The 26,400-nt window shown below is 35.5% G+C and overlaps 1 long non-coding RNA gene across 1 annotated transcript; it reads left to right on the forward strand.

Moving 5' to 3' along the window:
• Positions 1 to 12,970: 12,970 nt before the first annotated feature.
• Positions 12,971 to 14,638, forward strand: LOC142505953 (uncharacterized). Its single transcript, XR_012804515.1, has 2 exons — positions 12,971 to 13,237; positions 14,416 to 14,638. It is a non-coding gene; the product is annotated as an uncharacterized LOC142505953 (long non-coding RNA).
• Positions 14,639 to 26,400: the final 11,762 nt, after the last annotated feature.

The raw sequence follows: 26,400 nt of genomic DNA on the forward strand, positions 1-26,400 counted from the left end.
ACGTCTTCGATCTCGACCTCGACCAAAACCTTGTCTCTGAATTTGATTTTTGGTTTTCCGGTTTAAATTCATTTTTACTTACAACATTTACTTCTGAAAATGTTGTTGATCCAGTGGGTCGAGGGACTGATGATTCTCATTAGAAGCTCGTTGTTCTTTTCTGCTACAAGAATACATGCGATAAGTTCAGAATATAACGCAAATCCACGCACTCTATATTGTTGTTATAGAGTTATATTTGATGTGTGAAAAGTGGAAAGTATTTTTTCAAGCATTTCCGATTCTGTAACCTCGTGTCCACAAAAATTTAATTGCGAGATTATTCGATAAATCACCGAATTGTAATCACTGAATTTTTTAAAATCTTGGAATCTTAACGTATCCATCTATCATGAATGATCGGAAATTTAATTTCCCTTATATGTTCAAATATTTCTTTTAATCATTTTCATAAAGCCATGTGATCTTTTTCAATTAGATATTCACATTTTAATCTTTCATCAAGATGTCGACGCAAAAATATTATAGCTTTTGCTTTTTCTTTTGATGATAATACATCATTTTCTTTAATGGTCTCACTTAGACCCAATGACTCAAGATGTATTTCTACATCGAGAGTCCATAACATATAATTTTTTACTGTAATATCGAGCGCAACAAATTCGAGTTTTGTCAAATTTGACATGGTGGTGCTAGAAAAATAACAATGTATTTTATTAGTTAAGTTCTAAATTTATTATTATGACAATAAAAAGTAACAGATAAATTATAAGTGCAAGCATTCTTAAAAATAAAGAAAAAACACGAGACAAATATTCTTCGATAAATACAAGACTAGTGAGTATAATAACAAAATTAATTATACAAAATAAACTTGAAATAACCATCTTCTTCTTTTTCGAAAATTTTGATGTTAGGGAGGAAGAGTAAGTTTGGAGTGATTGAATGTGTTTGTAAAATCATATTTATAGTGTAAAAACTAGTCGTTTATGACCCTTACAAAATCTTAAAAAAATAAATGTATGTATTTGTAAATTTTGTAGTAATAATATGATGTATATAATGTTAATCAAGTTTAAATAATTATGTATATCACATCACAAAATTATAATGAGGTGTTAGAGACTCCTTTTATATAATACTGTGACATGATACAAATATATATAATTATTATATAACATAATAAAAAAATATATACAGTGAAATAATCATACCACGTTATTATAACGAGATGTCATAGACTCCTTTTATATAATAATATGATATTATTCAAATATATATATAAATATACAATAAATAAACAGTAACACAATAAAATTATAAAAGAGTATAATCATATAACCACATCACGTTATTATAATGAGGTGTCATAGACTCCTTTTATATATAACATGATATTATATATTAAGTATATACACAATAAAAATAAATAAACAGTAAAATAAATATTCTTATTTTTGAATATTATTACCTTTTTCTTGTGTTTTGAAGCTTGGAAAAATATGAAGGACCAAATCTTCGAGTATCGTATTGATAATGTATTAAAAGTAAAATTTACGGTAAAAAGTAAAAATCTCAAACTCACAAAATATATTAAATTACACACTTTATAAAATTTTGTCTACTCAGTTATGTTCTTCTTCACAAATTGAGAGACCTATTTATAGAATTTCTTTGGAAATTATCCAAAAATAAATAAATTATTACATATATCATCACACACTAATTTTCAATATTTACAACTCTTATTTTCAACATTCAATAATTTCAACTCTTTATTTTCAATAATTTTAAGCTATTTTCTGAAAATACAGTCGATTTATTTTTTAGATTGCGATTTAAAATTTACGGATTATGGTAGTTAGCATCACCGGACATGCGTTGTATGTGTATAATATTAGTATAATCTATTTATTATTATACATACAAATAATCATATTTATTGTTTCCAAGAATATATATCTTCTACTTAATGGTCCTGAACAGAGAGAACATTGGCTTATGTATTATTGGGGACTGCATTGAACTTCCGAAATGGATTAAGTGTTGCCGAGTGATGGGGAAGAAACTACAAAGAACAACTCGCATCTTCACCTCATTGTTGCAGTGAACTACATTGCTCAAAATGATCTGCTTGCAAGTAAAAGACGGTGTCATCAAACCACAAGACGTCAATAAGTTTTTACTCGAGAAGGAACTAGGAACGAATGTTACTGAGTTTCCTAACCCTGATATGCTTATTCGGACTAGGGGTGAGCTTAGGATCAGTAATTTCTTGTTGTGGCAGCTGGTTGAGGGTCACTCAGTCCTCTATTTGTTGGATGATTGGACATCGGTAGCCGCATTTGTTGACTATGGTTGTTAGGGACATTGGTTGTCTAAGATCATGATCTGGTGTAGGATCCACCTCCGGAGGCGATCGACACAATGACTGAGTATGTTGATCTTGTTTTGACCTCTGTTATTTAGTACACTTGCATACATGCATCATATAGAACTGTATACTCATACTTTCATACAAGACGATTTATCGTTCACATCTTCGATTTTATTTTTTGTAACGACCATTGACTATCCCGATCATAGGCTCCTTCGGAGGCCTTTTCCCGTCTTGGGTTCCCATTGGGGCCTTTTTCTTCACGGGTTTCCGATGCGTCATTAATCATTGAACTCTCCACACCAGATTGGTGGAGTGGTACCTCCCAAAGTCTCGAAGCCATGACATCCTGGAAATAAGTACATAGTTCAAAGAGACTTGGTAGCTAAATTGGTACCAGGATTGCTTTGCCAAGACCTATATGTCTAGGAGGTCTTGGGTTCGAATCATGCGAAGGTAAAAGCTCCAGTGCCTGGGCTAGAGAAGTCCTATGAGTAATGATCGCTGGTGAATGGTGTCGGGTCATTGCATTCTTGAACATCCCTTTCCACGAGATGTTGGGTAAAACAAATAAAAAGAAATAGCGGAGAATTCTGTGGTACAGATTCGGCTTCAAATCGTGTAGGATCTACACTTTCCTTCAGGCTTTATTTGATCTTTGTTTTGTGCAAATAAATCAGGGAAATATCCTGTAGAATAAGATGAAGAAACTAGAAGAAACAATTCACTTTGAATTTTTAGACACAAGATACGTAAGAAAGTTTCTTGCAACAATATTCAATCCTTGTAGAAAGATTTTCTGCAGCAAATCTAACTCAAATTGACCCTTTTTATAAACTTCAATAATTAATGATAAATTAAACATTGCAACTTTTCATATACGACATTTCAGAAAAGGTGTAAACAATTATTTTTGAAAATGTATTGTTTCAATACGAATACAAATTTTCATACACATCTTTTCAATATATACAAATATATCTAACAATCCCCTGCCATTTTCTATATATTGAAATTCCTTCAAAGAATCACCGAATATTCTTTAGAATTCATGCATCAACAATGGTATCTTTCGATTGAACCATTATCTTAGTAAATGTTCTTTATAATTACTCAATACAAATAGGTAAACAAGCTTTGAACCACCTTCATATAAGAATAACCACATAGACCAATACACACAAATTTAAAACTTTCCTTTGTCATAAATGATACATCAGGTCTCATATCTCTATCCTTTCGTGAGTGTTTACAAAGTTTAATCCATGAAACTTTGTGAATGCCCTAAATCCAATACCCATATAGGTACTTTAAATCATTGAATTCAAGATTAGAAGATATATCTAGCGTTGAATTGAGGTTTCCATTGTTAGTGCTTTTATTGGTTGAACTTTAATCTCATCCCTTTCGATGTTCGCAATATCATTTCTCTGTTCAACCCTTTTGTCAAAGGATCCGCTAGATTTCCTTTTGATGGTACAAAATCAATTGTAATTATTCCACTTGTAATCAAGCTTCTTACTATACTATGTCTCAATCCAATGTGCCTTGATTCACCATTATAAACTTCGATGTAAGCTTTCTCTAGTGTAGAGGCACTATCACAATGAATAGATATTGGTGCCATTGGTTTGGGCCACATTGGAATTTCAAGAAGTAAATTTTGAAGCCATTCGGCTTCCTTGCTAATTGATGCTAAAGCTATGAATTCAGATGCCATGGTGAAGTCTGTAATACATGTTTGCTTCTTAGAACCCCAAGAAATTGCTCCTCCACCAAACATAAAGATCCAACCACTTGTGGACAAGTGGTCATCTTTGTTATTTATCCAACTAGCATCTGAGTATCCTTCAAGAACGAAAGGATGCCAACAGTATCGTAGGCTATAGTCTTTTTTTCCTTCAAGATACCTAAGTATCTTAGTTATTCCCAACCAATGTTGCTTATTTGGACTGCTCGTGTACCTACTTAACACTCCAATAGCATAAGCTATATCAGGTCTTGTGCAAGTCATTGCATACATTCGACTCCCAACAACTTTAGCATACTCCAATTGAGATATTGAACCACTGAAGTTCTTGACATAATTGATCTTGGGATCTATAGGAGTGGAGGCAGGTTTGCATTCTAAATTATTTAACCTCTTGAGAATTTTGTCTATGTAATGAGAATGTGAGAATTGAATTGATTCTCGATCCCTTACAATTGTTATTCCTAGGATAACATTTGCCTCACCTATGTCTTTCATTTCAAATTTGCTATATAGCAATTCTTTGGTTTAATGACTTGTTCTAAATCGGTGCCAAAAATTAGCATGTCATCTACATACAAACATATAATGGCAGCTTTGCCTTCGTTATACTTGTTGTAAACACATTTGTGTGATTCATTTATCTTGAATCCATCAGCAGTAATAACACAATCAAATTTTTCATGTCATTGTTTTGGTGCTTGTTTTATTTCATACAGAGATTTCACAAGTTTCCACATTTTTCCTTCTTGACCTGATAGAATGAACCCTTCCGGTTGTTTCATATATACTTCTTCTAAATCACCATTTAGAAATGTTGTTTTTACATTCATTTGGTGAATTACCCATTTCCGGTTCGAAGCTAAAGCAATAAGTAATCGAATTGTAGCTATTCTAGCTACCCGTGAATAAGTATCAAAATAATCCAAAGCATGTTTTTGAATAAAACCTTTGGCTACTAATCTGACTTTAAATTTGTCTATTGTTCCATCCGTTTTCATCTTCCTTTTGAAGATCCATTTACAATCAATAGGTTTGGAGCCAGGTGGTAAATCCACTAATTCTCAAGTTTTATTAGCCATAATTGAATCCATCTCATCATTTATTACTTTTTTCCAAACCGAGGCATCTTGAGAATTTATTGCCTCATCAAATGTTTTGGGATCACTTTCGGTAATAAAAACAATAAGGTATTTTGTTACTTAGTTCTTGTCTTTTTCCTTCAGTAAAATAAGTTACAAAACCTGAGCCAAATGACTTAGTTCTCTTGGTTCTTTTGCCCCTTCTTAACTTAATAATCTCTTCCTTGTCATTTGAAGCTTTTAATGTTTTGAAGTCTTTTTTTATTTTATCATAGACTTCCTTGACATTGAGGAGAACCTAGACTCATAAAAAATTACATCTCTTAATTCAATTATAGTATTAACTAAAATTGAATCGTGACGTTCTACAACAATAAATCTATAGGCCTTGCTATTTTGTGCTTATCCCAAAAATGCATTCAACACCTCTTTCTCCCAACTTTCTTTTCTTTGGTTCAGGAAGCTTCACTGCAGCTCTACAGTCCTAAACTCTCAAATATTTGATGTTTGGTTTTTTATTGAACCAAAATTCATATGAAGCGACAGAATATCTCTTAGTAGGAACTCTATTTAGTATATAACAAGCAGTTGAAACTGCTTCTCCCTAATATCCTTGACTTTATTTTGAGTTTGACAACATGACACTAACCATTTCGATTAACACTCTATTTTTCCTTTCAGCCACACAATTTTTTTGTGGCGCATACGGAGCAGTTACTTCATGTTTAATACCACTAGTTTCAAAGAAATTTTTTTGATAGTATTCACCTCCTCTATCTGTTCTAAAACATTTTATTCTAGATTCACAAAATAACTCAACTTTAGCCTTAAATATTTTAAAATTTTCAATTACTTCATCCTTAGTATGTAATAAATATACATAGAAAAATCTACTATAGTCATCAATAAAAGTAGCAAAGTATTTTTTGCCTCCAAAAGTTGGTGTACCAAGTAAATCACAAATATCACCGTGTATCAGTTCTAGTTTTGAACTTTTTCTGTATATTTTAGGAAATGGATGTCTAGTTATTTTTGTGAGCATGCAAGTCTTACATTTTCTTGCATCTTGTTTAATGCATGGTAACAAATCAAGTTTTATCATTTGATCAATTCTTTTATAATTCACATGCCCTAATCTATTATGCCATATTGTAAAAGGTGACTCAATCAAATGCACAAAAGAAGACATATCTTTATTCTTGTTTATCAGCATGACATTTAATTTGAACATGCCATTACAAAAGTAACCCTTTCCAACAAACATTCCTCTCTTACTACGGATAAACTTATCAGCATCAAATACAAGTTTGAAACAAAACTTGTTAAGTAGAATACCACAAACAAGATTCTTTCTTACTTCTAGTTTATACAATACATTAATCAAAGTTACAAGATGTCCAGAAGTAAATTTGAAATCTACTTCTCCTGTACCTAAGATAGGAGTAGTAGATGCATTTCCCATATATACCACTGCATTGGGATCATTCATGACCTTCAAGTTCTTGAAGAATTTCTTATTTTTACATACATGTTTGGTAGCTCCGGTATCAACCCACCAAGAAAAGTCTTCCTCCACCATGTTCAATTCAGAAATCATGGCTACCATGCTCTGTGTAACTAATTTTGGTGTTTCACCCTTGTTAGTTTTCTTTTTCAAAAGGTGACACTCAAACTTGTAGTGCCTTTCTTTGTTGCAGTGATAACACTTGCCTTTTCTCCTCTCTTTTTCGAGTTGATCATCTTTAGACTCATTTCCCTCTTTCCTTTGTTGAACTTAATGGTTTGTCCAGATTCCACGACATACACCTTGCTTGATGCATCTTTGTATTTCGACTCTTTCATAACTTGAGAATTGTTTTTTTCTTGCACACGAAATTTTTCTTCTATTCGAAGAGAGTTAGCAAGAGACTCAAGAGAAATCTCTTCCTTTTTATGTTTGAGATCCTTTTTAAAATCTTTCCAAGATAGAGGAAGTTTAACAATGATAGAACTGAAAACTATGGTTTCATCCATGTGTAATTTTTGTTGGTTAAATCTATTAAGCATTTTCTCTACTTCTTAAAATTGTTCCATGACATGCCTTGAATCTATCATTTTGAAGTTCAGAAAAGTGGAGACAAGAAATTTCTTACTAGAAGAGTCCTCTTGCATGTATCTTGCCTCTACTTTGTCCCGTAACTCTTTAGCGGTGGGCATTAGATGATAAACATCAAATAAACTGTCACACATGGCGTTGAGTATATGTCCCCTGCATATTTCGTCATCATTCTCCCACTTTTGACGGTTCCTGATTTCCTCAATTGTTTCTCCATCAGCATTTGTGGGTTTGGGAGTACTGAGAACATAAGTTATCTTTTAAGCCACCAACAGGAAGTGAACTCGTTTCTGCCATCGTATGAATTTCCCACCATCAAAACGTTCCAAATTCACGATATTTGTATCCAAATCCTTGATCGAGCTTGCCATTATTTTGAAACGAATAAAGCCTAAAGATTGTTGGGTAAAACAAATAAAAAGAAATAGCGAAGAATTCTGCGGTAAGTAGTCGGCTTCTAATTGTGTAGGATCTGCACTTTCTGACGCGATCCTTCGAACCACGAAAAGCAAACGCGCTCAAAAACGGAGTCACGCCCTCGATTCGATGAAACAAAGAAACGATTGTGTTGTCCCGATCTTTTTGAACAAGTAATTTTGTAATATTCACCTCTAAATTACGAGGAATTTAGCAACAAATATTAACGAAGGATAAACAATCGAAATTCAAGCGAACCTTCAAAGAACTCGTCTTTGACAATCCGAGTGAAGAACAATCGATAAACACCACAAAGTAATAAACTTTGATAAGTTTGATTTGAGAAACACACAAAGTGTATACAAAGCCACGCTTTGAAAAAAGTTGAGAGAAAAACTCAAAACTATGATTAAAACTCAATAATTATTTAATTGTTCTACAATGATGAAATTCGTCCATATATTGTTACAAAATCAAAAGATATCAAAATGATAATTTGTAAACAAAATCTGCGCCAAATCTTCGCGGATATCTTAGGACACGAACCCCGTGTAGACCTCCAGGTAAGGGTCCGTGTATACTCGGGAAAATACTCTCCGGAAAACAATGGACACGGACCCCGTGTAGGGGTCCGGAGCACGTCTCCTTCTCGACTGTAATGGGCACGGACTCCGTGTACAGGTCCGTGTAGTCTCGGTCGTTCGAAAATATGCTTGAATAATGTTTCTTTTGGTCTCCAAACGTACTCCCATGCTTCACGAACCCTTCAGAACTCACGTTATGCCCGGTCAGATTCATATCACTTTCCTTTAGGCTTTATTTGCTCTCTGTTTTGTGCAAATAGATCAGAGCAAATATCCTATAGGAAAAGATGAAGAAACTAGAAGAAATAATGTACTTTGATTTTTCTAGACACAAGATACGTAAGAAAGGTTTTTCAACAATATTCATTCCTTGTACAAAGATTTTCTGCAGCAAATCTAACTCAAGTTGACCGCTTTTATAGACTTCAATAATTTATAAATTGCAACTTTTCATATATGGCCTTTCAGAAAAGGTGTAAACAATTACTTTTGAAAATGTATTGTTTCAATACAAATAAAACTTTTCGTATACACATTTTCAATATATATGAATATATCTAACACGAGATACGTCTTAGGTTGGATCGATCCGACAAGAGTGGACGTTGAGCTAGCAGGGGCAGTGATTGCAGGAATAATTCTTCCGGTTATTTTGTATCTAGGTTTTGATACTCAATTTTCGATATGGATGTATACTAGATATTAGGTTTCAGTTTGTTCCGGTTGTATACTGCCGGTTTGATATTCAATTTTCGATATGGATGTATAATATATATTAGGTTTCAATTGGTTCCGGTTGTATACTGCCGGTTTGATATTTGTTTTATTGCTAATATATATTTATTAATTTTTCTCTGTTTAAGTTTATGATATTAAGTTACTCAAGTCATTAGTAGGCGATATGGTACTGGTCGCTACAAACACAATATTTAATATCTTTAATTTTCAAAATTATTAAAAAAATCATCCAATAACAAAAAAATCCAATCCAAAATATTTAATCAAAAAAGAGATCTGTTATCTCGATAATTCAAGCCTCAACAAAGCAAGAGAAATATGTCGTCAAGGGAACATTTCTAACACAAAAGGATCACCCATTCTTCATCCCATAGCAAGATCTAAAACACGGGACTATAACAAATTGGTGGCATATGGGAAATATTCAAACGTTGCAGCATCAATTCGAGGTGTTACTAAAAATGTATCGAGAGGATGATGCCAACAAATGCAGAAGGCAAGCAGGAATCGACAGCACAATTGGAAGGACTATTGCTACATATCTCTCGAAGATGATCTGAAACGCGAGACATCGAGAGTAACAATTTTTGATCCCCTAACCATGTTAAAGTAGGTGCCCGGCAAACCAACTTGTGGTTAGGGCTTTTATTGACTCTAATGCAAAACAATCTTTATTTTAATAATATTTTACGATTTTATTCGATTATGGCATTATACTTTATCTGTATACCCATGCAAGCTGCATAGATAAAGTCCTTGAATATACAATAGGTACCATGAGGTCTGCGTCTCAACGTAAGATCATGAAACTCATTAGGAAGCGTACCGTATATTCTAAACAGGTTCCTAGTCGATTCAGCCGCCTAAAACAAGGATAAAGGTCGCTCGAGCTCGAGACTAGCATTTGTGGTGTAAACGCCATGTTTCATTGGCAAGGGCATGGAGATGTCCATTTACACAGATGGGTGATCATATGATGATGCACTGAACAACCCTCCCTCAGACTATCCAAGTGGTTCCCACCTATCGAGTGGAATAGTCCGCAGTTATGGTTGTACATCATTAGTCCTTTGACCCGAGACAATGTAGGGGCTATACGTACTAGCATGCACTTTGATCCGTTTACCGACTCCATCGAGGGTCATCAGGTGGCGAGGTTGGGTGTAGTTTCGAAATACGTAGGAGAAAATGCATTGTAGTCGAGGATTCACCGTTCACCTACGGGTAAAGATATCCTATGTGATCTGATGAGTTAATAGTGCAAGGAATCTCTGGCCAGAGCAGGAGATGTGCTTTAGGGAAAGGTTTTTTCCTAGTTGCACATACCATGCAACTATTAGTACTCAAAGATAAATCACATCGTTATCGAATTCATATGCAACTCTCGATATACCAATGGTTGCAGATTCGATCGGGATATATGTGTTGAAGGGACCGTACTGTACGCTAACCATGACTAAAGGATCTTGCAGGCACCATCAGTGATACCTAGGGGATCATGGGGCGATGCTACTAGACGCTCTTACCATGATCCGATGGATGCAATCAGAAATGAGTTCTGACATTCTTGATCAAGGAGTTGATGAAAAGAATGGGGTTAACTAGGGTAAACCCGAATAAGAATAAATGATATTCTGAATCACATGGAGATGTGAACCCACGGCTAGCTGTATCCCTGAACCATTGAGGTTCACACAAGTATCAGATTCTATGTCCCCGTTGAGATAGTCAAATTTCAAGGAGTTGGAATTTGCGACTATAGTTTGATGGAGATCAAACATGAAGCTTATAAAGAATTTTATGAGCTGATTACATAGGATGAAAGAACTGGGAGTTGACATGATTGCTAAATAAGGAAGGAGAGTAGAACTACTTGTTTTGTGAAGGAGTTCGCAAAAAGTGGCAGCTGTCAAATATGATAACTGCCATATATGGTAAGTTCTAAATTTGGTAAATGAAAATTTTGATATTCGAAATTTTCGATTTTCATTATATGAACAAGATTTATATCCTTGACACATCGGCGCTCTCGGATCGTCGATCGGGGTTATAATGAGTTCGAAATCATTTATTTGGTGAATTGAGAATTTACTAATTAAATGATTATGCTAGTAGTGGTAACTACTAACTTGCACAAATTCTCATATATGTTCTAGAGAAGTCTAGAATTAAATTAACCAATGAGTTAATTTATAAATTAAATAATAGTTATTTAATTTAATATATATACATGTATATATTTTATATGGTGATATAAAATATGTGTATATGATATTATTATATCATGTATTATTAAATGTTAATAAATACATTATATATATTAATTATATGAGAATTTAAATATAATGAAATTAATAGAGTCTTTGTGGGAGAGGGACTCCAAATTAAATTAGGAGTCTCACTCTATAAATAGAGCATTAGGGCTCAATGTTGCATGATGAAAATTGCACACAAATCAAAAGGAAATTCTCTCCAATTCTCAAGGAAAGTCACGGCCACTTTCAATAATTCGGGGAAGAAATTTTGGCCAATAAGCAAATTGGATTTGCTTAATTAATGATTGAGAATCATTAATTATTGGTTAATCATTGATTAAGAATCAATAAGCACAAAATTTACAAAAACCTTCCCACTTTGGAAGAAAGATCTCTCGGCCATCTTGACTTGGTGAAGAAATATTTTCAGCCTTCCTTGTTCTTCCACCGCCGCGTCGTCGTCGTTGCACCGTCTCCGGATTTTGGAAATTCGGAGACTACAGTCTCAACGCATAAATCGTTTGGCTTTTCTAGTGCAAACCAAACGAGGAATTCAGTTTCTGATCGTGGACCTAATTAGACGATCAAAGGAGAAGATCCGTTCGTAGGGATTTACAAGAAGGACTATATCCGCCTAAAAACGAAATAGTTTGGAGTCCAGCGTTAAGAACGCAAAGGTATAATTCTAAACACCCTATGCATGTTTTCAAATATACGACGCTCAAGAACAAAAATTTTAAACTTTCGCTGTGTCTTAGATGCGAGAATACGATGTCCCAACAAACCATTGACAACAAGAGCCTTGTGAGAGCATATGCATGCTACTACTTTTACATAGTAAAAACAAGATAAAAATATATTTTTGGTCTTGTATTCTATGTTTTTTGTACTTTTAACAATGACTTTGCCTTTTGTTTTCATTTTTACATTTTTTACTCAAGTCTAACCTATCGGCTTGAAATTACTTTTGTAGCAAACACGGATGTTGACATGGATTTTTGAAAGGAAAATTGCACGTGTCATGGTACTCATTTTCCAACTAGGTACTAAACTAAAAAAAATAAACAAATTTTAAATGCCACATAATATTCTAAAAAAATCATAGCACATATCCAAGTTTCTTTCCAAAAATCTATGTAAGCATGGGCTATCATAGAAGCAATTTTCAGCATACATGACATACTTCGGTAAAAAAAGCCAAAAATAAAAAAATGCAAATTCGAGGAGTAAAAATGAAAATTAACCGTTAATATAAACAAAAATAAAAAAATGCAAGTTATATGACTACAATAAACTAATCATTAACAAGAACAAAAATATAAAAAATGCAGATTACATTTCATGACTAAAAATATAATTTTTCCAAAAATAATATGCATCAAAGTGAAAATTCATCAGGTTTAAGGACCAAACATGTTCCTACAATGGCTTCCAAAAAAAAAGTCGGCTTGGGTGATCTTATATTGAGTTATACTTTATCAGGATGTGCAAATTCTCGGCTAAACCGAGAAAATCGTCTAGACCGATTAAAATTATAATTTTAGTTTCGCCCATCTGTTATGATTTTTGAAAAATATCGATTAGATCGGTTCAGTTTCAGTTTTAATGCAAAACATATGTTCAATCAATTTTTAAGGTAAATTCTCGGTTTAGTCCCAAATCTTAAGTGTGTTTCTCGGTTTAGTCTCAAATCATTTTTTTGACACAATTTAGTCCCAAATCTTCTCATTAATTTACCCCATTGGTATTTCCGTCAATTTGGGGTTGAAATTCACGGAAAGACTATACTCTTCTGCCTTTCTTCAATTCAACAGCCTTAATGGCTCTTTTCTCTTCCAAAATCCAAGCAAGTCGGTGGCTGCAACAACTTTCTTCCTCCACGTCGAGTCGGTCGCTGCTGCAACAACTATCCTCCTCCACGCACCGCTGCACGCTCGAGGTAACCATTTGTTCTTCACATGAAGTTGCTGCTACTTTCTGTGCCATCACTCTAGCATGTATTATCCTTAACGATGCCCCCTTGTATTATCCAAACGAACTAGGAAACTTGACAAGTTTGGTGAGCTTGGATCTTTATTTGAATAGCCTGATTGGTCCAATCCCTGACACATTTGAGCTTGGAAACTTTCTTTTTCTGTGGCTGGATCTTTTATTTAGTTCTTGAGAATTTCTTTTCCTCTTCATCACACCTTGAGTAGGAAAGTTGCAAATCAGAAGTGAGTGATTGGTTTGTGCAGCATTCACATGTGCCATATGGAGCGGAATCACTGAATTCTATTCTCCTGTTCTGTTTAAAATTAATTTCCTTTCACTTCTTCAGAAAAGTCACCCAACCAAATCAGCACATCTTTACAACAAATGAAGTTAAACGATGGAAAGTATAACTGACATTGCCTTTTGTTCCAAATCATTTATTCTAGGCTCTAAGTTTAAACTTCTTTGTTTTGTTAGTCGTTGATTTATGGTCTATACTGCTATCAAGTGACAGTTGGAGCCATATGTGCTAGCTATGGTTGCAATTGTTTAATATAGATTTTTTGCAGTAAATACTAACTAATTCAAAGCAGAAGTTCAGTAACCTTAAATGTGAATAGAGGATTTCATTTGTGTTATTAAATTGCTGAAGTTGTTCCCAATACTCCTCATTATTTTTATTTTGCAACTGTCATAGGATCGATGCTACCATGGGCTTTAGCGAAAAGGTGATCTTTTATCACAGTGAATTGTGATTTATGCTGAGAAATCAACTGATAGAGAAACATGCACGTAAACTTTTAATTAGCATGTACAGAAACTCTATTAGTGTTTGACTAGAAATTCCTGGGAAAAAATGATTTTTGACATGTTTAATCCGAGAAAGAGAAGAAGTTGTCACACCAAAATCATTAGCTGATGTGTTCTTCCGTGTTTCTGTCACGCAGGATATGAATTATTATGCTACATGTAGCAAACACTTTAGCTGCTTTGATTTTTTCTATCATTGATTTCTTCTATAATTTGTCATGGTTATATTTCATCTTTCTATTTCAGAATGCATATTATCTATATCCAATGCATTTATCCTGGTCTTCTATCTCATATTTTCATAATATCATGTTTTTTTTACCCTCATTTCAGGAGGTCATCGAAGAAAGCTAACAAAATGGTGGTGATCCCTTTAATTTCAAGTAATGTTTTATTGTAATCATACTTGTTTATAAAACAATGAAAATTGCTTTGTATTTTTGTGTATTGTAAGGGAAAACATATGTTGTCTTCGTTGGATAAACCTGGTGTATACGAGACATGGGAAGAATCACATAGTCAAGTCAACAAATTTAGTGGGGCTTCTCATAAATCATTCTGGAGTAGGGATGAAGCATCAAAAGCTTTTCATGCATACCTAGAGAAACAAAATTCATCTGCTTCATTTATGATTGACGAAGAAAGTTCGTGTGCAACTTTTAGCACCGCTCCAAACAGAAGTACTGAAGCTGAAGAACTATTAAAAGTGAAAGATTTTCTTTTAGATTTAGAAAATGAGAACTGCAATCATTATTGATGGTTGCAGGGATAGCGGAAGAGATTAAACAACTAGTACAATCTCTAGAAATTAGTGGCGAAGATTAGATATCCTTGTGTATCTTTGTATCTTTAACTTGGATTTGTTGTGTTCGTTCATTGACTCAAGACTATGTATGTGTTTGTCACGAAAACTGCGGGCGGGCCAGGCACGTGATCGTGCCAAAGTTGTGAAATGATCCGACTCCTTTATCAAACGTTATGGATCTCGATTCGGTCGTAAGTTCTAACTCCTTCGAAATGACTCAAAAACGCAAACACAAAATGAGGAATATGACAAAATTATAGGAGAAATCCATTAACAACATCAAATATAATTATGTTGTTATGAACTTGAACAACATTTTACAATAAAGTTGAAGAAATATGTAAAAATCTGAAGGAACTAAAATACTGGAATTTGGAAACAAGTACAGATGAACTATTGAGAGGAATTTTAAAAGCTTTGTTTCTGCTTTGTTAGATGTGTTTGTTGTGTCTCATTCTGATTCCTCCTACTTTTGTCACACTCCACGGGGGAGTTTCAACCGCATTCCACGATCACTCCACGATCTTCCATCTTGGCTAATAGCTGTAATCGGCCGCAACTTTCTTTCACTGGGCCAACTGCAACTCCACTGAGCTTTATCTGTTGGGATTCTCTTATGGGCTTCTGAAATAATGAAATGATTTTAGGCACAACAACTGCCCCCCTAGCCAATTTGGGCCAATGGCCAATTTGGCCCATTTTGGCTATTTGGCTAATTTGACCAATTTGGTCCAGTGGGCCATTTGACTAATTTGTTTGGTCTTCTAGCTATTCAACGTACAATCATATAGTTCAAAGGAATGGTTCTATAGATTTGAAGAAAATTGACAGCTAGAACTCATGTTCTTCCTCCAACAGATTAGATCCCAGTGTGCTTTCCCTGAACCCATTCCTTATCTCTTTCTTTCTCATTTCATTCCCCCAAATCTCTAGCGGCGCCCACTGATCTTCCCAAAGAAACCGCCGATTACATCGCCTTTGTAATGCCATTCAAGTTTATGCAAATTGTCATCATCAATCTCCTTTACATCAAGCCACACCTTCTCAAGGTAGGTTTATTGCACCATTTTTCCCAATCCTCTATCACAAAAACATTGCAGAATTTGACACATTTCATGCTGCACTCAAGATGTTTGTGAATATGTCTGAATGGGTTTTTGATAATTAACAATGGTTGTTGCACTTCAACAAAGCGGGTACCTTGCCTGTGCATATTCAGAGCTTGGCCTATGGCTATTGCAACTTCTGTAATCTTCATATTGAGAACACAACCACACGAGTTGCTCTTATTTTGCCCAAATCATTAGCTAGCACTGTATAACTTAGTTCCGATTGAGATAGCATAGTATGATGGATTTCAGAAGATGGAAATGAGGTATGTATAAATCACTCAACTGTCATTCACTTGGCCATCTTCCATCCTGCTTAGTAGATGCTCTTCTTCTTCGCTGTTAGGTTGCATTATTATTTGAGCATTCATAGTTTGTTGATCAACACTTTGTTATTCATCACTTGGTCCTATTTATTTTGCAGGAACATGGTTGGAGAAATCGAGAATTTATCTCAAAGGCCAATACAAGAAAATACCTTAAAGACCAATGGAGAAGGAAAATCTTGCCTCTTGGGAGTGTCGCCGGCCAATCCAAAATAAATTTCCAAGCTTGGATGAATATCTTTGCAACTGATTTTTGCATTTGTTTGCCATTGTTTGGAAAGTGTATTTTATGATGTGTAGAGTTGGGAAAGTGGCTTGAAAGCCAAACTTTGTTAATGGAAACATGTTGTTTACCTTATACATGCTGCTTGGGATTTGTTTTCATGTATTTGTATTTTGGCATTCCACATTTACAAGGGAAACTCTGCCAAAATTTTCTAAAAACTAAACAAACGGCAAAAAGCCTGTTTTCTTCAACATTAATGCAAACATGGTGGGTCAACACTGCTTGTTACCAATCAACTGTTAAACAACATTTTCAAACAATACTCCCCAAGGTTTCAAGATATGCCATAAACAAACATCACTTTTTCATCAATTTGGCCAACCAACACAACAAATATTCCTCTCAAAATACATCAACTACATCGGATTCCATGAGCAATCATTTTATTTATTCACAATGCTCCATCATTATTTACAAAAAACTTCAGTAAAGAATGGCTTAAAAGCCTATTCCTCACATATTTACAGAATCTTCTTATGAGTCAATATGATAAAACTAACCAAAGTGGTCATCCATCCTACTTTGGACAATACTTCTCATCTATTCCATCTTTATGAACCATTTGTCTCCGGCTGTAGATCTTTCATCGGAGCCTGGACTAAGATTAAATCCTCCGTTTGTAACTCTTCTTCCTCGCTACCTCTACATTCCTCCTCAAATATTACTTCAACTCTATCGATATCCCCCAATTCTTGAGACTGCACTTCGTTCACCAGCTGCTGCAATGTGGCTTTCCATTCGAAAGTTGCAGCCACTTCCTTCTCTTCTTTAGTGAACTTAATCATCGACCTCCTCGATAATAGGTCGGACCATGGGCCTAGGAGAGACCATGCCGGTGGGTTTGAGAATTTTTTCAACTGCTTCTCTCACTTTTTGAGTATCCATGTAGACTGTCCCTTGCTGTCCATTCACCTTGTAGTCACGAATTTTAATAGGACCGAAGGCTCCATCATAATATCTAGCCTCTACAGCATTGGAATTAGATTTATACGGCTGCGAATCAGCCTGTATCACTTACATCTCATCTCCTTTCCACATCAACAATAATTGGTGCATGGAGGATGGCACACAATGATTGGAATGAATCCAATCCCTCCCTAACAAAGCATGGAAGTTAGCACTGGAATTGACCACGAAAAGGGCTGACATAGAGGATCGAAACCCTACAGTAACATTTGGTGGTAAAACTCCCAAGGTTTTGGTAGATTCTCCAGTAAAAGCTATCATAGAGACTTCTGTCGGAATCAAGTCTTCCACACCTTTCCCCAACTTCTGCAGAATTCTGTGGGGTAGAATATTGACAGCAGATCCACCATCTATCAATACTCTAGATACATGTTTTCCATTAACATGCGCTGTGATATAAAGTTGTTTGATTTGTTTAGTCATTTCATTGGTAGATTTCTTCATAACCACTCTTTTCTCTTCATCAACGAGAACTCCAGTACAATCTTTTGAAACATTATTCTGGACGAAATCTGTAGCAATTTCATTTCCTATAAATCCACCAGACCCAAACATTCTTTTGCATTTGAACTCATCTGGTAACATTAATGATCCCCTGGCACACTCAAATGAGACAAGAATCTGCCCTACCTTGAAGGTAGCTTTCTTGACCATGTTATTGTCTTCCTCCGATAGCAAGTCATTACCTTCTTCCTCATTATCTTCAGTAGCCTTCCTCCCAAATTTTTTCTTCTCTTTCAATGAATCCTCCATCTTAGATCTACGCTCGACAGCTTTTTCTCTCAACACACGTCGTTTTTTGGTCCGAGAAAGAGGTTTTGGGAACTTTGGATGTTCTACCTGCTTCCATATGCCTTCAGGGATTGCTCTCTGAGGAACGACAAAACGGGGTCTCCTTTCATCTTTTTTATTAGAGCCTGAAGGTATTGACCTCTGTATCATCATCTGGACTAAGTGCGGGTCTTTTATTCTCTCGTCATTCCCCAACCGAGGAAACGAGTTCCTTCTGAGGTACTGGTTCTCTGGCCTTTTGGCCATAGATTCCTTATCATACCTCATATTCCTCCCACTATAATGCACACTGCTCACATTGTAATAGCAATATTTTTCACGAAAAATTCCTGCTTTCTTCTCTTTAATATCAAATATCATTTTTCGAGGCACCCAACACTTCTTTAAAGTAAATCCCGGCCTAATGGACACGTCCCTGGTTCCACTCATTCTCCTCTCATTGATCAAGAAACGCAAGTCAGTATTGCTCATGTTCACATTGGCTACCGGGGGAAAAAGACCTTCATCCACTATCATTGCTTCTTTTTTCTCGGAAAATTTCAGGACCCCCTTGTTGATTCTTTCCTGTAAGACATTCTTGAACGCCCAACAAGCATTAGTATTATGGTTGAAGGAATTGTGATACTTACATTAATCTCTTCCTTTCAACTCCTCCCTAGTGGGCAGCTTGTGATCTGAGGGGAATGATATAAACTTTTCCTTCACTAAGTGATCGAAAATTTCCTCCGTCTTTGATGTATCGAAAGTATAGGGTGTTTGCACTGGAGGAATATTTTTCTTGGAAAGTTGTTCACTTTTGCACTTCAAGAAAGGGACAATAAGTGATCCGGAATTTGCTACTTCTGCCAATGCAATTTCCTCCACTTCCTGGAAATAAGAGCCCAATGTAGATTTTCTTTTATGACTCTCCTCTCGTAACAATTCCTCATACTCTGATACTTTGGCAGCAAGTTCATAAAAATTGCGGAATTCCATCCCTTGGAATTTCTTTCTCAACTCAAAGCCAAGTCCTCGCTGCGCCATTTTCACATATTCTGATTCTGGAATGCAAACTTTTCACCTACTCCTCACTCTTTTGAATTCGCAAATGAAATCATTAGCAGATTCTCCCGGCTTCTGGACCACTCTCGACAATTCCGCTATACTGATCTCAGGTACTGTTCTGAAAACCTGTGTATGGAATTGGCGTTCCATGTCATGCCAAGTCATAATAGAATTCTGAGGTAGTGTGGCATACCAAGTAAACGCAGTACTAGTCAATGAATTGGGAAACAAACGTAGCTTGTAGTTGGAAAAGTTATCCAAATTTGCTAGTTACCCACACTGTATTGTAAACCTCGCCACATGTTCCACGCTAGATTGACCGTCTTCCCCCGAGTACAAAGTAAAGTCTGGAGTGCGATATTCTCGTGGGTAAGGATTTTCACGATCAACCATATCAGGATACGGTTTGTGAAACTCTGGCCGGTTGATTGGCCTCACTCCTGGACCATACAACTCTAGAATAACGTCCCGTACCGTGTCAAAATCAAACACTGGAGTTTGTCGTACCTGGTGTGAAAGATAGATTGCCCCCCGGGTGTTATTCCCTGAACCTGGCACTGAATATCCACGCATTACCCCATCACCATATATCCATGAATGTAAGTTATGAGACGTCACAGAGAACATATTATCAGCCATTTGTTTACGGTTACCGCAATTTTTGAATTTAAACCCCAATTCCTCATCCATTTTGTGCGGAGGAGTGTACCTTCCTTCGCTGACAGATTCAGGAATCAGTGCTTCTCCCACGCTACGATTTTCACCTGCTTGAGGAATGCCCGATTGTTGGCCTTGATCTTTAAATAGTTTAGTGTCCGCTTCTTGAAGTTTATCATTTTCTGATGTAACAACCTCTCCTTTTGCAGACTTCCTCCATTCCTTCACCTCTGCCACAAATTCCACCATAACAGTAGCGAAAGCTTGGGTCATTTATCTGAGATCATTGCGGATATTCTTTTCCATAGTCAACATGAAGTTTGTTGAAGGTCCATCACCACCAAAAACGACAACTCCTTCCTTCATAGTCACCTCTTCGAACTGGTGAACAAGTCTTTCAACAGTTCTTCCATCTGCATCAGTTTCTTCTTCCTGTGAGCGATGACCTTTCCCCTATGATGGAGGAATTCCTTCATTCTTCTTAGTACGCTTTGGAGGCATCGTGTCCCACTGGGCGTGCCAATTTGTTTGTCACGAAAACTGCGGGCATGCCAAGCAAGTGATCGTGCCAAAGTTGTGAAATGATCCGACTCCTTTATCAAATGTTATGGATCTCAATTCGGTCGTAAGTTCTAACTCCTTCGAAATGGCTCAAAAACGCAAACACAAAATGAGGAATATGACAAAATTATAGGAGGAATCCATTAACAACATCAAATATAACTATGTTGTTATGAACTTGATCAACATTTTTACAATAAAGTTGAAGAAATATGTAAAAATCTGAAGGAGCTAAAATACTGGAATTTGGAAACAAGTACAGATGAACTATTGAGAAGAATTTTAAAAGCTTTGTTGCTGCTTTGTTGGATGTGTTTGTTGTGTCTCATTCTGATTCCTCCTTCTACTTTTGTCACACTCCACGGGGGAGTTTCAACCGCATTCCACGATCTTCCATCTTGGCTAATGACTGTAACCGGCCGCAACTTTCTTTCACTGGGCCAACTGCAACTCCACTGGGCTTTATCTGTTGGGCTTCTCTTATGGGCTTCTGAAATAATGAAATGATTTTAGGCACAACTGTATGATTTTGGTGTATTGGTATAAAAATGTGAACTTCTTTAACACGTTTTTTTTTTTATTTCTGTGTTTGTCTATTTTAAGAGGGTGACTGTTTGTTTATTTCTAATAGACATGTCATGAATATTTGCAAGATAGAAAACATTATGCTAGACTTTTGTTGCATTTTTTTTTATATATCATTTTCTTGTTACGGTGCTTATGGTGAGGAAGAAATACTCTTAAAAACACTTGATATGCTTGAAATTTACTAATGAATGTTGAATGACAAAACAATAATTTAAAAAAACTATTTTCTGAAGCACCGATAAAGTAAACTTCAATTTCCATCCATGACTAAATCAAATTTCATACAGTAGAAAACAACAACTTTAAACATCATTTTCCATCCATGACTAAATCAAACTTCATACAGTAGAAAACAACTACTTTCAACATCATTTTCCATCCATGGCTAATTCAAGTCGAACAACTTTCTTGAAGCACCGAAAAAGTAGAAAACAAAGAAACTGGATTCATAAACAAAATCAAATCTTCTCGACAGAATATCACGTCCCACAAAATCATTTCTTCTTCAAAGATTCCTGAGAAGAGTTAGACTTGTCCACATGATTTCGTGACGAAGATGATGACTGACCAACTCTACCTCGAACACCTGTTGAAGCTCGTAGTCATGACATTGTTGTGAAGCTGACGCCATCTTTCACAAAAGCAGGTGTATGAATGTTCACTGATTGGTTAATCTATAACAATACAAACAAAATAATTATATCACATCAACTATTTCATTTCCGAATATATTGAACTCGCATGAATAAAATTAAATTAAAGAGTTTAAAAAACTTACATTTATCGAAGATATTGAGCATGAACTCCCTTCAATATTAACCCCAACTTGTCGTGCTTTTTTCACATGCATGTAAGTACATACAAAACATATTTCTTAAAGAAGGAGAAAAATGCAATAAAAATAAGTTTTCATTTTCAGAACTTGTAGTTTATCTTTTCTTGTTGCACACAAATTATTATTTGGTAAAATAGCGCTTTGCTGTGTCATGGGCTCTTGTTGGAATGCTTCTTGGTGTTGGACATCTTCAGTCCGGTTACAAGTCCTTTTGTTATGTCCTGATCCACCGCATAGTTTGCATTTGATAAATTTTTTTACACCTCTCAACTTATTTTCAGAAGGGGGTGGTTCATCTGCTTCTCTTCTTCGTAATTTTGCAGGCCTTCCAACTTTTTGTATGTAAACTGGGGGCAGTGGTGGCACCAAATCACATGAGGTCCACAAGTCAGGCCCATTGACAGGCATTATTCGTGATGCATAACATCTTCTATATGTCTCTACCAAGTAATAAAGATGGACATATTCTTCTGGATCATCTTTTTTGCACCAAATGGCGCATACAGCGTGCTTGCAAGGAATGCCTGTCAAGTCATATTTCCTACAACTGCAAGACCTGTTCAACAAGTCAACCGAATGCTGATCATGTCTATCATCTGATCTCATTATTTGGTAGTGCATTTCATCTGACTTCATAGGGGAATACCTAATAGCTTCCACATATATCTTTGCAAGCACATCTTTGATCTTTGAACAAATTCGACCGTTCCATTTGTTAGCCCTCTCTCTGTTTTTTTGAAATCTGCCAATCAAAAGATTTCGTATCATCTCACACATCTCAATTACTGGCTTCTCCCTGGCATCTAATATGAAGCTGTTAAAACTTTCACACATGTTGTTCAACAAGATGTCTGATTTAGGAGTGGTGCTGAAATACGCCTTAGACCACTGGTTTTCGGGTTTTTTTGCCAGCCATTCATATGCCTTTGCATCAATGTCTTTCAACTCAGCCATGTGCACTTCAAACTCTTCAATCCTTGTCGCTTTTGCCGCAGCCCAAAAGGTAATCTTAACCGCTACACTCTTGAATCCATCACGTTTCATATTGCTTTCTAAGTGTCTAACACAAGATCTATGTTCAGCATCAGGAAACAAAGATTCAAGTGCAGGAATCAAACCTTTTTGCTTATCTGACATAAATGTCCAAGTATGCGGATCATTGCCAAGACCAATGTCTTCATCTAGGAGCTGAAGAAACCATGTCCAACTATCGTTTGTTTCACGCTCAACCATTGCATAACATATTGGAAAAATGTTATTATTTGGATCTAGCCCCACGGCCGATAACAATTTCCCACCATGTTCTACCTTTAAGAAGCATCCATTGATATGCCGACAATCATTCTTAAATCCTTGTTTGCAAGCTGAAAAACAAACATACAATCTTTGAAACCTTGGACCTTTGTCATCCTCTGTCAACTTCAAAACTACAGTAGCCCCAGCGTCAGATCTTTTCAATTCAGCGCAATACTTCCTTATTTGCCGAAACTGCTCATCGACAGAACCTTGCACTAATTTCAGCGCCTTTCTCTTAGCCATGTAGGCGGTCTTCCTTGAAAAATCTGACTGAAGAATGGTAGAAATCTCTTCCCTAAACTCCAAGTGTCCCAATTTATTATTTGTGCTGAATTTTTTGGCAAACGTCTTTCCCAACCACGTTGAGTTGACACACTTGTTTTTAAAATCACGAACACAATGACTGGACATCCATCAAAATTTCTTACTTGCCAACAACTATCATTAGTCATCTTTGCAACATGGATAATCCAACAACAATTATCATCATTGCACTTCTCCCACAATCGGATGTTATCATTTTTTACAAACTTCACCAGCCTTCTTTCTCTAATGCAGTGACTTTCAATTGTGAATTTTGCCTCTTTCTTTGAGCTAAAGACTAAACCAAGCTTCAACTCTGGATTTTCAAAATCCTTTTTTGGGTCAAACAACACATAATTTTTAACTTCATCCTCATCAAAATCATGAAGACTGGTCAAACCGTCACTATCTACACAAATATCCACTTCACTGTCATACTTATGCATTTTATGAAGGAGATCATCCGTATTTTCTCTTTTAGGGACAACCATTTTTCCTTTCATAGATTCTATATCATGGACAACAAATGCATCAACTAACTCATTATGTTCTACAAAATCATACTCATTGTTATCAAAATTATCAACATTTTCATCTCCAACTTCATCATTTTGACCATCTAAGTGTTCAATATATATCTCAACCTCATAATTTATTGGACTATACTTTCTAAGATTCAACACATCCGAACCATTTTCCAAATATCTGCCTTCACTAATTGTAGTTCCAACTTTGTGCCAAAATCTAAAAGAATTTTTGTCTTCAAATCCAAGCTCCTCCATAAATCCCCACATTTCAATCATTCCCAGCTTATCAAGATCGACAGAATCAAAATATTCAAAACTCTCACCGATGTATTCATTGTGTTTCTCAAGAGATTTGAATCTTCCATTATAATACATTTTAATTGTAAAGAGATGTGGTTCCCCAATTAATCCTAAAAAACAAAAACAAAAATTACATTAAATTATCGAGAAAATGCAACAAAAAAATTTTAAGAGTGACAGTTACAAAAATAATGCATTACCATAATTTAGAGTGCTCTTTCTTGAGGAATTACTCCGTCTAGCCATTAGGTATCCACTCAGTCACCTTAATCACATATGGAATAATAGTCAAGAATTTATCAATTGTAGGCAATTAAAAATTGAAGGCAAACCACACTAAAAATTGTCCACACTAAGAATTGTCAAGAATTTATCAATTGTAGGCTATTCAAATAAAGATCCAAGCTCACCAAACTTGTCAAGTTCACTAGTTCGCTTGGAATTCTTCCAGTAATATTGTTACTGTAAAGTTCCCTGCCAAGAAAAATAAAATGAGAGATTGTTTTATGATAACCGGAGAAGCCAAACAATGATTTGTAATAAAGAAAATTAAATAAGACATGAAGATAGGAAGAAAAAACAGTGAGCTCACACACATCATTGGAACATATCTTCGGACAAAAAAAAGGAAAGATAAGAAAGCAACTTCATGTGAAGAACAAATGGTTACCTCGAGCGTGCAGCGGTGCGTGGAGGAGGATAGTTGTTGCAGCAGCGACCGACTCGACGTGGAGGAAGAAAGTTGTTGCATCGACCGACTTGCTTGGATTTTGGAAGAGAAAAGATCGATTAGGGCTGTTGAATTGAAGAAAAGGCAAAAGAGTATAGTCTCTCCGTTAATTACAACCCCAAATTGACGGAAATACCAATGGGATAAATTAATGTGAAGATTTGGGACTAAATTGGGTCGAAAAAATGATTTGGGACTAAACCGAGAAACACACTTAAGATTTGGGACTAAACTGAGAATTTACCCGATTTTTACAATTTCGGTTTGGTTTGTTTGGTCAAATCGGTTTATTGGCCGGGCCTTTTACAAATATTTTTTTTGGTATTTAACTTTAAACATGTATCAAAAGAAAAAAATTTTAAACAAAAGTCCAATTTTATTATTATAAGTCCTAAATTATTATAATTATTCCACAACTTATTATTTCATTTTATTGAATGTTGGAATTTAATAAAATTAGATGATGAGTGAAAAAATTTAATGAAAACCCAATTTTTTTTAAAAAAATTATCTGTTATTTCAGTTTCCGATATTTCATTGATTCGGTTTAATCAGTTTTAAAAGCTAAAATCGATCTGTCGGTTGGTTGAAAAAATCGGTTTTCTTCCGGTTCAGTTTTGATCGATTGCACACCTCTACACTTTATGAAGGTGTAATATTGGTTTGTCAATAGGCTCTCTCTCGATTGCGCTTGCGTAAGGGGTAGAAATCAAGGGCCCGATTTGCATTGGAAAAGACTTGAATTGTGTGCAAACATGCGATCGCGACCTGGGTGCGTCGAATATCGGACTGATCAAGGTTACGTAAAGGCTAGTTGTTGTATCCTGGGTAACATGATGCAGCCTCCAAGCACCACAAAAAGAAAATTTTGTTTTAAAAAAACTATACTTGTTACTTGTTTCGGTTTACTACTTTCGGTCATTGTTCTATAACTGCAATAACTTTCGAATGTACTCATCTTTCAGATTTAAGAATTTTGGCTAAAAATCTTAACACATATTTCTTTATAGTCAACGTGATTTGTTTTAGATATGATTATTGATTCAAATGACTCAAATGCTCTAAAGTCACTCTCCCTATTTTCAAGGTCATTACACCTGCCGCTACGATGCATGTTAACCATGCTGACAAGCCATTGAAATTTGACGGCTCGAATTTCAACAAGTGGCAACAGAATATGTTATTTTATCTCA

This window comes from Primulina tabacum, chromosome 10 (genome assembly GCF_025594145.1).
Source record: "Primulina tabacum isolate GXHZ01 chromosome 10, ASM2559414v2, whole genome shotgun sequence".
Taxonomy (NCBI): Eukaryota; Viridiplantae; Streptophyta; class Magnoliopsida; order Lamiales; family Gesneriaceae; genus Primulina; species Primulina tabacum.